Source organism: Streptopelia decaocto, assembly GCF_964273445.1.
Source record: "Streptopelia decaocto genome assembly, chromosome: 8".
NCBI classification, from domain to species: domain Eukaryota; kingdom Metazoa; phylum Chordata; class Aves; order Columbiformes; family Columbidae; genus Streptopelia; species Streptopelia decaocto.
The window spans coordinates 3,985,131-3,998,622 of record NC_138662.1 but is presented as its reverse complement, the minus strand read 5'-3'; the positions used below and the strand labels follow the sequence as shown (position 1 = coordinate 3,998,622).

General features: G+C 39.0%; 1 long non-coding RNA gene across 1 annotated transcript; it reads left to right on the top strand.

Moving 5' to 3' along the window:
* The first annotated feature begins 2,398 nt into the window (after window positions 1-2,398).
* LOC309443283 lies at window positions 2,399-11,649 on the top strand. Its single transcript, XR_014184778.1, has 3 exons — window positions 2,399-2,547; window positions 8,162-8,244; window positions 10,695-11,649. It is a non-coding gene; the product is annotated as an uncharacterized lncRNA (long non-coding RNA).
* Window positions 11,650-13,492: the final 1,843 nt, after the last annotated feature.

Below are 13,492 nucleotides of genomic sequence, written 5' to 3'. Positions count from 1 at the left end.
AAGTTTAGTTTGGTATGAGCTTATTGTGAAGCCAGGACCCTGAGTCAATTTAAAGATTGTCCTGCCATCCTGGGTCAGGGGACAAACCACTGATAACAGCCTCGGCAACCAACAACAAAATGAGCGACTACTGAAAATGAGCAGACTTTTTGGATGAGCAAGTTGTCAGCTTTCTTATTGAAGGAGCAACCTGAAACAAGAAGGCTTATTCTAGCTGTTTATTTCACAAATAAACGGACTAAATGTTGATCAGCTGAACTTGATGCCTGCTGGCATTTAAGAAGCATTGACATTTAGAACTTGTTTAAAATATTTAGAGAGGGTAATCCCTCCTACACAGATACATACAAATATGGCCATAGTACATTTCACAGTACACATTTCCTAGGGTATATGAAAGCTTTAAAATGTCCTATAAAACCTTCAGCCGAAATGTTCATAACCCACTTATTCAAGATGCTTTTAAGGATTCTGTGGAATACATGTTGTTGTAGATCTGGCTCTCTGCACATGGCAAACAACCAGCATTCTCCTGAAATATCTAAAGGCACTTTTCAGACAGTAAAATACAGTATTTGTTGAAATGCTAACTTTTGCGATGCTGATAAAAAGTAAGATACCAGAATTAAGCATCTAACAGTTGCTAGTGATGTCTCATTTCAGTTGAATTAGGTTATCAGGGAAATCTTTCGTCGTATCCTCTTCTACACTGCACGTTCTTACTTGTTCTTTTACCTGCATAGAAACAGGAGAAACTAAGCCTGAGACTTGCCGATGCTCAAAGGAGTATGTGCTGCTTCCAGGGTGCTTGTGCTCATCTCACCACAGGGGCGGCAAGCCAGGCCCAATAGCCCTTCTGGCCAGTCCTTGTTCTGTGACTGTTGATTTGGGTCATATCGTAGTTGGGTGCCAGAGTCGACTCCAGAGATGTCAGAGAAGCGTGTGTCTCGGGGAGGAAGGGAGTTGAGGCAGAATTGGGAAAAGCGATAAAGGTGGCAGGTTGGTTTTCAGGTTTTAGCACTTAGCAGAAAGCTTCCAGATATTTGCAAGTGTTTCTTGCTTAGATTTGTTGTGCTATATACCTGGAGTGGTAAATGAGTAGCGAGAGCTGTGCAAAATCATCAGTGTTCCTTTGGCATCGTCCCTCCCCAGGGCCGCTACCGCTCTACGGGAGTAGATTTGACTTGTGGTGTCCAGGAAGGGCAGCACTGCTCACTGAGACAACTTCTTGTGGAGATACACACAGCGCTACGACTGAGAGAACTGGGGTTTTGTCTTTAAAGAGGGCTCTAGGTGTCACTTGTCTGTGTATAGTGTGACTACGTTCTTCGGTGATACTCATTTTGTCACATCATCCTTGTAGTATGTCTTGTATTTTTCTTTCAAATATTTAGAAATCTACATTAAGTCATTCAAAAATCAGTTTTAAAGGCCCCAAAGCATCAACAGAAATGCACAAAACTATCACTTTAATCCACTATAGCTCTTTATTCTATTTATGGCGTATCAGGTTTTTTTAAACAGGCAGACTAATTACCTTTTGTAACAGGCTCAAATTAACATTTTATGCTTCTTTTTAAAATTAAATTAAACTTTAACCCTGAAAATTGGGATGATTGAGTCAGCGGTTGCTATGGAAATGTTCATTTGATACATACAGCTGTAGCTGGGTGTTTGTTTCCCCGACTTGCAGCTTTTCCTCCTTCTCTCGCTGTTGGTAACTGCCGCCTTTTGCAAGGCATCCAGGAGGATGATGTGAGTGTCCTGTTCTCTGCCTCAGGCAAAATGAGCTAGTAGATAAGCGTGATAATTTAAATGGATGATCTGAGCTAACTTGTCTGAGTTTTTGCCTGAATGATAAGGCGGTGCTTGCCTGCTGACTCGGCAGCACCCTGGCAGAGGCAGATGGTGAGTTCAGGTGGTTCATGTCATCTTCTGGTTCACCTTAACTTTGTACAAGACACACATCCACTTGCTTTAGTATCTTTAGAGGGCAAGGGCTATTCTTAGATCTTGTTTTAGAGCAAATTTATACAGAGCTGAAGCTCATGTTTTGCAGTAGTCTAACCCAGACTGCATTCTTACCAAACTTGCTTTAACCTTCTATTAGCCTCTGTTCACTGGAGGTTAGGGGGTAGGACATGATATATTTGGGGGTCTAACCCAGACTGCATTCTTACCAAACTTGCTTTAACCTTCTATTAGCCTCTGTTCACTGGAGGTGAGGGGGTAGGACATGATATATTTGGGGGTTTGTGAAGAACTGCACTTCTGGGAACATGCTGATCTTCGTTTTGATAATTGGGACGGTAGGAGGTACAATTCAGGAAGATGATCTATATCTGACTGTTTTATACTGACTTCAGCTCACCACAAATGGCTGGGCTCTTTCCTGGTCATCATCAGATGAATGATTTTCCTATTGTTTCCTTTTTTCCCTTTAAGGAAGGAGAACTGCACCTAAATTGCAGTTTTCAGTCTGAGGTTTTACAGCACAATGGAAGATTCTTGCCTCTTCTGCCTCAGGAATGAATGACACAGGCTCAGGTACTTCTCTGTTCACTGACTGCATGTCCAATCCCTATATTTGAGAGATACACAATTTTCCAATAATAGAGATAATGTATTTTTTTTTAAATCAGCTGATATAATTAGAAAAACACAAGTGTCTCCCCACCTCTAACTCCTTCAACCCTTCAAGTCTTAAATAAAAAGCTGTGTACTTAAATATAAAATAAAACTAAATAAAAGTTGAGATCAAATCCAAGTTGAGTTCAGAGTTTAATTACATGTATATCAGTCAGACCATCTCAGGAAGACAGATCAGGCTGGCAAGACAGGTAGTAAATGCGGTCAGAGTAAAGCATAGCCAGTGGAATAGGGACAAGATGGTTTAGGGGAAAAAAAAAACAGAAGGTGCATCTGTGAATACAGCGTCCAGGTATTTGCAATAATCCATCTATTTTAAAAGTTATAGCTGAGCTTGAGTTTAGTCATTCCTGCTGAAATGTGTTTGGAGGGTCCTTGCTGATGTGGTTCAGGAGGGTGTACGTGTTGTGGGAGAGAGGCCAGAGCTGGTTGTGTCAGGGCAACAGGCCCGTTCTCTGCCTTGTGTCCAAAACAAAATATCAAATCAAGTTGGCTTAACTCAAATATGCTGTGTTCTGAACATATATATGGGGAATGAAAGAAAAAAATGTGGTTGTAGGAGTTAAAAGGTGTGGAAAAGAGCTCAACAAAGAAGTTCTTTTGGTGTGCTAAATACCAGGGATTAGATTAGGTTTGGGGGAAAGAAGTGGCTATACCCCACCTTAGGAACCCAGACTGCATCTTTGTGGTGAAGACAGGACAAGGACATTCTGAACCACTTATTTTCACTGGCAGGGGAAGCTGGTTGTAGGGAACCTGATCTCTAGGGAAGGTTTTCCTATCAAGACTTTCTCCTGCTTCATAGCTGTTGAGATAAAAATTCAAAACATTCTTTTTGGTTGTGTGTATAATCTGCTGCATCCTTAGTTGGCATTTAAAGCTACATTATTTTTGTTGTAATGACTAATGTAAAATCCATGCCCAACCTACTGCAGAGTAGTTCTGTTTGCACAACTCCTAATAAGCAGGAATGCCAAGTAACAGAATGCACTTCATTGCTGGCAGTTAAACAGGAGTCTTGTATTAACAGGGATATGTCCTCCAGAAATAACTCAATATCACCTTTATCTTGTGAAGGTCTTTGATTAATGGGCATGATTTCTTTTTAACTGACGCAGCTGGAAGCTTTTGCATTGAATAGAATCATTAATGTTGATAAAGTTTGGAAAACCTAGAGCTAATCCATATTGAAATAATTTTACAGTGCCAGAGAATCAAAAGTCCAGTTCTGTTTTGTACCATTAAATAATCCTGTTTATGTTCTTAAAAAGTCATGTGTGTTGTGTAGCCCTGGAGGCTGGCAGTTATCAACTGTTATTCCTTTAGAGTATTAAAATTGGAGCTCTCAGGCAGCACCTCATGAACATACTTACCCATCTCTTTCAAAGCTGATGGCTCCCAAATGGAAACTTAAATCTATGATAAGAGAGAGTCAACAGAGACATTGTGACCAGTCTGCGCGTGTGTCATAAGGTATTTGTCTTAGGAGTACCATAATCATGAGAACTGTCAAAATGCTGTGGAGTTATTAAAATACTTGTTCTACTTTTTCTTTGCTAGAATGGCAATCTTTCTTGCTATGAATGTTTAGAATTATCAAATGCATGAGACAACTGGATGATGGTCACAACCAAGTATCTAGAGACACTCTTTGTAACTCAGGATGGAATTTAAAAGAGCTACTTGTTGTAAATATGTCCACAAGTTTTAGATTTTAATTTAATAAAAGCTAGTTCTGTCCATAGTGCTACAGTATTGACCTGCTGGCATGTAACTGTGGCTTTCAAAAGCAAATATTAATGTAAATTACTAGTAATGAGCCAAATCAAACAAGGTTGTCGTGCACACATTGGAAAGTATGGAAACTGGTGACATGGAGCTACTGAAAAAAAGCTCATCTAAGTTGTTTATAGTTGTTCAAAAAAAGGTGCAAGCCTGATATAATCTGTGGGATGGTGGTCAGGGGAGGAGCACGTGGGATGGTGAAGGGGCTGTGAGTACAGCCGCTCAGACAGTAACTCTTACTGAAATACACCGTGTGGGCAGTGGGAGAGAGCTTGTCCTTCTGCAGAATGATGCTCTTTTTCCTGCTGGGAAAAAGCCATTTTTCTGTGGATCTCCTAGCAGTGGATTTTGGCCGGGCTTGTTGTATTAAAGCTCCTTGTCACATAGCTATCCAAAGAGATGCTGGTTTGCACTCGCTGCTCATCTGGTACCTTTTACCAGCTCTGAAAGGTGGAAAAAAAGGATCGTAATATTTTGAATTTTGAAAATAGTAAGGATCTTCTTATATTGGGGAAAGAATAGAGGTCTCAAGGAGCTTTGATATGCTTTTCCTTTAGGGAGCTTCAATATTTTCTGTATTGTGTGGAGATTATGCAGCTGTTTTTATCCTAATGTTAACATATTAGGTTACAGGAATCTTTCCACTTAATTGAGCAAACACAGGAGAGTATTTATGTAACTGAAGAGCTGCAACCGCCAGTAGAATTAATTAGGAGAGGAATAATTAGGCAAATAGTAGTGTCCAAATGGTCCCAATAGAAAAATGTATTGCAATCCCAGTAGAAATCTCATTAATGTTGTTATTTGTGATGAGCTGTGCCTTTTTGCAGTACCATAAAGGGAGGCAAATGTGGAAGGATCTCAGCGGGGTGTCAGCTTGGGTATGAAGCAGAAACAATATCAAGGTTTTAAGCTGTCTAGCCTTGTTATTGTCACTTAGCCATGGCTGCAGCTCCACTATCTGCTTAAAAGCCTTCCCTGATTGAATGAGCCATTTTATGGTGAAGTAGGTACAAAAGAGAAATTTTCAGGTTATTACTTGTTATAGAATTGTTTCTTTATGTATCAGAAACATGCCGTCTCTTATGCCGAGCAGGTAACCAAGTAAAAAATGAGACAAATCAAGCTAATTTTGAACACTTTTGCGTGAATTTGACACCTCGTTGGTTCAAAGAATGGAAAAGTTAATGAGCACATTATCTTGACTTTCCATTGCAATATTACTCATACAGTGGAATACAGGAAAGGTTAATTAGTGTGATGTCATATTTATAGTGGCTGTTGTAGGAAGCAGCCTCTTTGGTTCCCAGTCTGTTGTGTGGTCAGTGAGGGAAGATCTCCTTGACATAGTTCTGTGGGGGAAGCTGAGGGCGGGTGCTGTAACAGAGAAGTTGAGTTTTCTCTATTTTCCCTTGTTTTGTCACCTGATAAGTTTTTTAGCTCCATTACGAATTATGGTATTGCATTCCTCTCTACAATGGTGTATCATACAGGGCACATTTTTCAAGTTTACCTCATAAGTGCATGGGAATGGTGTATATGACTAAAAATTTTGTACTATGAGAATATTTTTTACCAAAACCTATCAATAAAACCAGATATTCATTCAGAGATTCCAGCTTGGGAAAGAAGTAGGTGTTACCTCCTCTGAAATAACCTCCTCTGTGCTTCCATTTGCGGCATGGAGAAGTTAACGGAGCTGTTTGAGGGTCACAAATACCATCTGAAGGAGCACTAGTAATATACATTTTCTCACAGAACTGCAGTTCCTAACTAAATCGGAATAATGACCTTCATCCCCCTACCAGTGAGCTACAGTGCCATCCTCATTTGAGCTGTTAACAGGATTTTGTTTCAGCTTTTGATCAAAAGGAGCTAACTGCCGAGTAGTGCATGATGTATTAAATTCATTTGATTTTTAGTGATCGGTAAATTAATCCACATCCAAACGTTCCAGGCTGACAACTCTGGAAAACTAGTGCTTCTCTTTTTTGTAGTCTACGATAACAGTTGTGTGCAGTTTGTATTTATCTATTCCACTTCCCCTATTAGCTATACTTGCTGATGTTTTTAATTAACTTGGTTTCCTGTTATGGTAGCAGCTGTGGATAAATGTCAGTAAAGCAGGCCTCTTATTTATGTGCATTTTTCAAAAATGTAACTACATAATATTTGTTAATTCTAGATTCCTGTGCCATGTTGAGACACACATAGTTCTTCCTTAGTGGTGAGATGCAGACATCCAAGTGAGATTTTTGTGCCTCTTGCTGCAGACAGCGTGCATGAAAACAGGCCGTAGGGAGATGGCAATATTGGCTGACTGTGGGTGTTTGAGCACGGTCAGGATGAGAGGCAACACGTTGTGCTTCACTGACTAGCCCAGAACACCTGAAAATGCTTTTCTGTCCTAAATAACTGTGGAAAATGGGTAATAGTTAAGTGGCTTTGGAACAGGTCTATATTTTTGACAATTGTTTAATGTTTATAGTGCTTCTTGTACGAAATATGTGGTGTGTTAAATCACAAAACAGCAGAACAAAGAGGGGACATAAATTTCAAGTAGTTAAATTATTTTACACAACAGACCCTATTCCTTGCCTCAGTAAGAGTGTAGGGGCAGATTGTATCAGTTGGCCTAACCAGGCATTAGACAAATTTGTGATGATAACTAACAGGAATGGTCAGCCCAACAACAGTAGATATGGGGGGAATATCAAGGAAAGAACTGTAGAAAGCTTGCAGATGTGTGCTTTCCTCTGGACACCTTCTCTTGCTGCTCTTGGAGATCAAATACTGAGCTGGATGGACTATTAGTCTGGCCAATAATGTATTCCTAGTGTTCTTTGTATCCCTAAAATCCTGCATGTTTAGAAGCCTGGCAGTTTTCCCTTAAAAGCTACAAATTCCTGAAGGCAGGAGATTCTCCTCCTAAGCTCCCTCCTCAAATGAAATGCAAAATAATCAGTGAGGTTAAAATTAGTAATAAAAGCAAATATCAAGATTTTGGGAGTGTCCAACTCATGGCATTTTTTTTTATTAATAGAATTTTGTGTTGATATACTGGGTACAAGCCTATAAATGAATCAGCATATGCACCAACAATTGCGTTGCTTGACTGGCAAGAGCAGAGTAAATCTGTGGCCTTGCCTTTTCCAGCCATTTAGGAGCAACTTTCCTCATTAAGGTTTTAGCAAAGAAATAATCTGTGCATGCTTATTGCTTCCTTCATGCTTGTATGCTTTTGAATGGTAATTAAACAGTACGTGTCCTTGATCCAAAGGCAAACCAGATTCTAGTGTGCCTGAATCATTTCTCCTCTCTGAACCAAAAGGGAAGCATCAAACCTATATGCGAGGCTGTCTAATGTTCTGGAAGGCTAATTCCTTTACCACTGCACCTCTTAAATAGATATCCTTAGACAGATATCCAGTGCTTTCCAATTTTTGTAGTAATTGGTTACAGGAGAGGAAAAAAATGAGTTCTCTTGTGCGAAGAGAGAATTTCTTGGTGGTCTGAAATGTATAATGGGGCTCTTCTGATCTGTAAGATGGATTGAAGCAGGTCTTGAAACATGAGAAGATTTGCCTTTTCTCATAGCATGGGTTAGTTCAATAGGGTTGCAGAAAAACTGAACCAAGGAGCATCAGAATAAATGGATCTCTTCTAATGCAGTATTTCCTTGGTATTTGTGAGACATACTGACATTTTTCTTTACTTGTGCATATAGGTGTGTGTTTGCCTACATGTGCAGCTTCTCTGGCATCGAGTGCTGGTATAGATGGACCAGGACTAAACAATGATACAAACCAGGTAATAAGCAGGTTACCAGTTGGGTAACTGACATTGATGCAATGGAGATATATATATATATATGTGTATATATATATATATATATATATATATATATATATATATATATAAAATACTGACAGGAAAGTGAGAAACTCCCTGCCTCTGAAACTTAGTAACTGGTAGTGGTCAATGTTAATGGTTAAGAAGAAACAGCTTGTTGAAGTGTGTGTGTTTGGCTTTTTTTCCCCCTTTGGAAAACATTTGTGGGAGTAACATAAACTTAGGTGGGGTCATAAACTCAACATTTATAATGGTCACAATGCTGTTTATAATCACCACAATAATTATCATAGTGCTCTACCTAATTTTATACATAAGATGGTAACATTTTCAGTTGAAATACTGAAGCTTTTAAAATAGTTTTAATATCAGTCATAGATGCATACCACCCTACTTTTCTGAAAAGACTAAATAAGCTAAATTCTTCCATAACCTATTTACAAAATTGCATGAATTAACATTTTATTAACATAGAGTTTTCAGTAAGGATAGCACCATTTTGTGTGTGCTTATAAAGCTTAACACTGGAAGTACTGTAATACAAGCTGCAGAATAATGATATTTGTTCAAATGTTTTGAAATATATATTATTATTTTTCTTTTCTAGCTTTGTCTCTTAAGGATCCTGTTGTTTCAAGTCTTGTCTTATCTGTCCCTTATCTTAATAATAGTTTATAGAGTCAAGAGAGATGTAGTTATCTCAAGGGCAGGACCCACCCATCATTTCTGTTCTGAAGAGGGGAAAGATACACAGACTGCTGCTATAGTAAAGAATGCAACGTGAACTTAACCTGTGGAATAAAGAACCTGCAAGAGAAAGCCCCAGATTTAGCTCAGTTAAAGTTTGTGTCAGTTTTCAGACAGTTGTCAGTAAGGGATGAAGTCATGATGCAGAACTGTGATTAAAATGTTGAAAATAATTCAGTCAACAACGAGGCATGAGCCTACTGGAAAACAGGCTTCAATAGCCTTGCTGGTTTAAATTATGGATTTTAGCTGCTCCTATGATACGCACTGTGTTTCTTCCACAAGGTGAGATTGCAGAGATACAACTGTAATACGATAGGAAAATGTCACCCTCCCTCTTCCTCCTCCCCACCCACCCAGACTTCTCAAATCATTATAAAACAGTTTATCTGACTACAGTGGATATTAATAAGAAGTACCAGAGAGCAGTTGTGGTCTTGTCTTTTCTTTCTGTTTGTTTTTTTCACATTTGGAAGCAAGTACTTTCTTGTTTGTTTACAAATTGCTGTATTTAGTTTTATGTTGTTACACACAAATTGGTAAATCTAGCTTAACACTTGCATTCAGTTAACTACAGGAAGTTTTTTACTTGGAAAACATTGCAATATTTGAAGTATACCTTCCTTCCTCTAGCTGAACCTAAGTTTTCTCTATTTTAAAATTCAGATTTAGTTACGTTTTCTTTAGAGCCATCTTGTTGGCAGCCGTTACATTAAAAGGGGAGACACTGAATTCATTGCAATTTGTCTATTGTAAACTTAATTTACAAACTAAACTTTTGGTTACAATGAAGTAATTTCAAGGACATAAGACAACCTTTCTAGGTTCAAGATATTCTCAAGTACAAGTAATCTTACAACACAATGCAGAGACTAAATTTCTAGATAATAATTTTTTAGATAGTATCAGTGACTCATATAGAGAAAGTGGATTAGAAAGTCTGCAAGAGGAGATGCAAACCTTGCAATAACACTGTGCAGATCACAGGCCTGATCAGTTTGAGAAAAAGATAATTAGGCCAGAAGTCTTCAGTTCAGAAAAGAAACAACTTGGGATGTGACAGAGGTTACAAAACCATCACTGAGGCGAGGCAAAGATTAGCTGTTCAGCACTTCTTCTAATACAAGAACTTTGGAGACCTCACATAAGCCTAAGAGAGTCAGAACATGTACTTGATGCAATACATGGTAAACTTGTGAAGCTTATTTCCAAAGGATATTAAAAGTCTACTTGTGTTGAGAGAGTGAAGTGGTACATGGAATAGAAATATGCTGAGCACTGCTAAATGCAGGGAGCCACATCTGACTCGGAAGGGTCCCTGGGATTAAAATAGTCACAGTTTGGAAGAGCATTTGGAGAAGATGCTGTGTATTTGTAATTTGTGCCTTGCCCTTCCTCTTTCTTACAGTCATATATGCAACCTGGAAGACAGTATTCTAGTCCAGCTTGACTTGACTGAATGCATCTCAATTTTGTATGTTGTGTCCTCATTCAGTAAATAAGAAAGGACGTGACCTTGAAGTAGATTTTGAATATCATTTTGGTGTTTTTTCCATGCAGGGAGACTGATGGATGTTTGAACCGCAGCAAACACAGTAAGACTTAAATTAGGTGTCACACAGGTAGGTTGTAACCATCCGTTTTCATGCTTCTGCTGACAGATTCCACGATGAAGAATGTGGACACCATGGGTTTGCAGAGGATGACTTCATTGCGCACGGCAGCTACGCAGCAGAAACTCTCGCTTATCTGGTAAATGGGCTTAAATAGTGGACTTAAATCACTTCTTTGTCCAAGTGACCCTGCTCCCTCCTAGTCTGTATTGTGAATCCTGTGGAAACTAATTGTATAAAGGCAGGAGACAGGTAATGTTCTGTGCAGTGTTTGTCAAAGTGGGCACACGCGGTGCTCAGAGGGCAGGGCAGTGGGGCTGGCTGGGGAGGCAGCTCAGCGTTGGCTGCATGGTCGCTGCTTTTTGGGCTGATGAGGGACAGGAACTGAGTGACAGAGTTCATTTGTGGAGAGAAAAGGGCTTGAGCAAAATAATTAGGAAATGCTGGCCTGGGTGGGTCTCTGTGATAGTAACAGAAAGGAAAAACTCTCATTTGTGCCCTTAAGCTGGCAGCAGATAGCACTGCTGCGCTTATTCGTTAAGGATAAATTACTCTTTAATTTTTTACCGCTGACTTGGCTCTTGCAAGAACCCTTGAAACAGCAAAAGCAGCATATTGCCATCATATTTTGGGGGCCTCCTACACTTACTGAAGCAAAAATCCTTGCCTCAGTTTCCTGCTGGACTGGGCTGCCAAGTGGGGTGCGTGGGGATACGGGTAGGACAGTATTTCTGTTGTACTTTCCTGTTTGAAACTTGTTAACCTGGCCGATGTGCTCGGGCATGCCAGAAAGAGGCTGTTTGGTTTTTTTTCTTGGCACAAGTCGCTGGCTTATGTTTAAAAGATCTGTTCTGGAGCTTGGAATTTTAATTATTTTGAATCAACTCTTGGTTAAATTGTTGCTTTTAAATAAAATATTCATCTTCTGGAAAAGACATTTAACTGGCTGGAAATAATCCTGCTAGACAGTGTATGTATTTATTTATTTCAGTTTAAATCTGTTGCTGCTAGGCTTTGGGTTTTTTCCCTGAGGAAGCACTGGGAGGAGGGGGAGAAACAGAAGAAAAACATCAATAAAAATTTTATTCTGAACTAATTGTTCTGAATTGCATGAAACATTTTCTTTTTTTTTCACTACGAAATTTCATGATAGAAGCATCATTCGTATTAAAGATAATATGAAATGCAAACATATTTGTGGCACTTGGGTAGAAGCTTCTCTTTGCATGGATGTCTGAATCAGGTGCAGTCCCTGGAAACCACAGGCTCCTCGGCAGGAGAAACTGTCAAGGAGGATTCCCCAGGACTTGCACTTTGTATTTAATTTCCTACAAGCCACAAAACTCTCCATTACCTTAAGCCAATGTACAACCATTTGTACAGAAAAACTAAATTACCAAAGCCTGCAGTGTGTGACAGGGAGGGCACTGCCATGTCCCCACTTCCTTCACAGACTAGGAATGTGCTTATGGTGCAATACAGCACTAAACAAACACTACAGTTTATAGTATTATTTCTAGGCCTACCCAAATGTGAAATAAGTATAGCTCCCAAAATCCTATTAGAGTTTGAGTCTAGGTTCTGGACTTTTTTCCCTGTTTTTCTGGACGTATATCCTAATTTTTTTTAAACATGATGTTCATGACTGAGTTGAGAACATTATTCAGTATAATCCTTTTAATATGGTCTTTGAGACCCTGGAAAGTGACTTTCTTTAGGGCTGCTGAGTCTAAGATGTTGTTTGTAGTTGGGATTCTTTATTATTTATTTATTTTTAGTATGTTTCTTATGCAAAAGCTTTATATTCCATTTAATATAAAAATAAAAGTTATTCATCATTCAAAATATTTTCAGAGGCTGTATAGAAAGGAAGAATAAAGTGTAATAATCTGATGCACACTAGCATAGCTGCATGCATGCAGAAAGTGACGGGGGAAGGTCAGAGCTGCACCAGCTACACAGAAGAAAAATAACACTATCCCAGCCAAACCTGCTCCACTGTTCCTCAACAAACAGCGGGGCTTCTGCCCTGCTGGAGACTGCAGGCAATTATGCAGCCATACAAACTGCTTCTACATGCTCGACAGAATGTGCTGAAATCTTAATAATGCATCATAAAAGGGAAATTCTGCCGCCTCTGTAGTATTACCAAGCCCTTTTTCTGCAGGTAAGTAATCCAGGTAATCGTAGATCACCATGTGCACAGACTGGCCATAAAAATAAATTGCACAAGTTACAACAGAAGCCCTTGCGTTGCATCAGCATAGTCTCTATGTAGCTTAGGCCTTAGTCTTTCCTATCATTTGCTTTGGACTTCCGAGTAATTCCTACATATTTTATAAGTGACTTCCAACTGTACTCCTAACAAAAATTCAGTGATTTATAGGGTTCTGTTAACAAAATTTATTTAAATTTGTAAAACTTACCTATATGAGAAGTGTGGCTATAAAAGAAAAATCTTATTCTGGTGAAGCTATTTAAAAATGAAAATGAGGTGGAAATATGTCTAAAAATGTTGCTGTTTTTGTAAGCATATAGTTGATGTTTTATCATGTCCATACAACAGTTGCGGTGTGACTCATAGCACAGGCATGTATTTCCTGCCTGATAGTACTTCTCATCTACCTCCCTGTCTATAAATGTTAGTGCTCAATGTTCAATATGTCGATAGATTACAAAGCCAAACAAACCAATACCTTATCAAAGCAACATGGAGGCTCTAAGGATTCAAAATATGAAATAGATTTGATCCAAAGATAGCTTTGATCAGTTTGAGAGCTATTCCTGTACTTTTGTGATCTACTTCAACACTTGTGTGTATGAATCAGACTTGAGACAGGCACAGT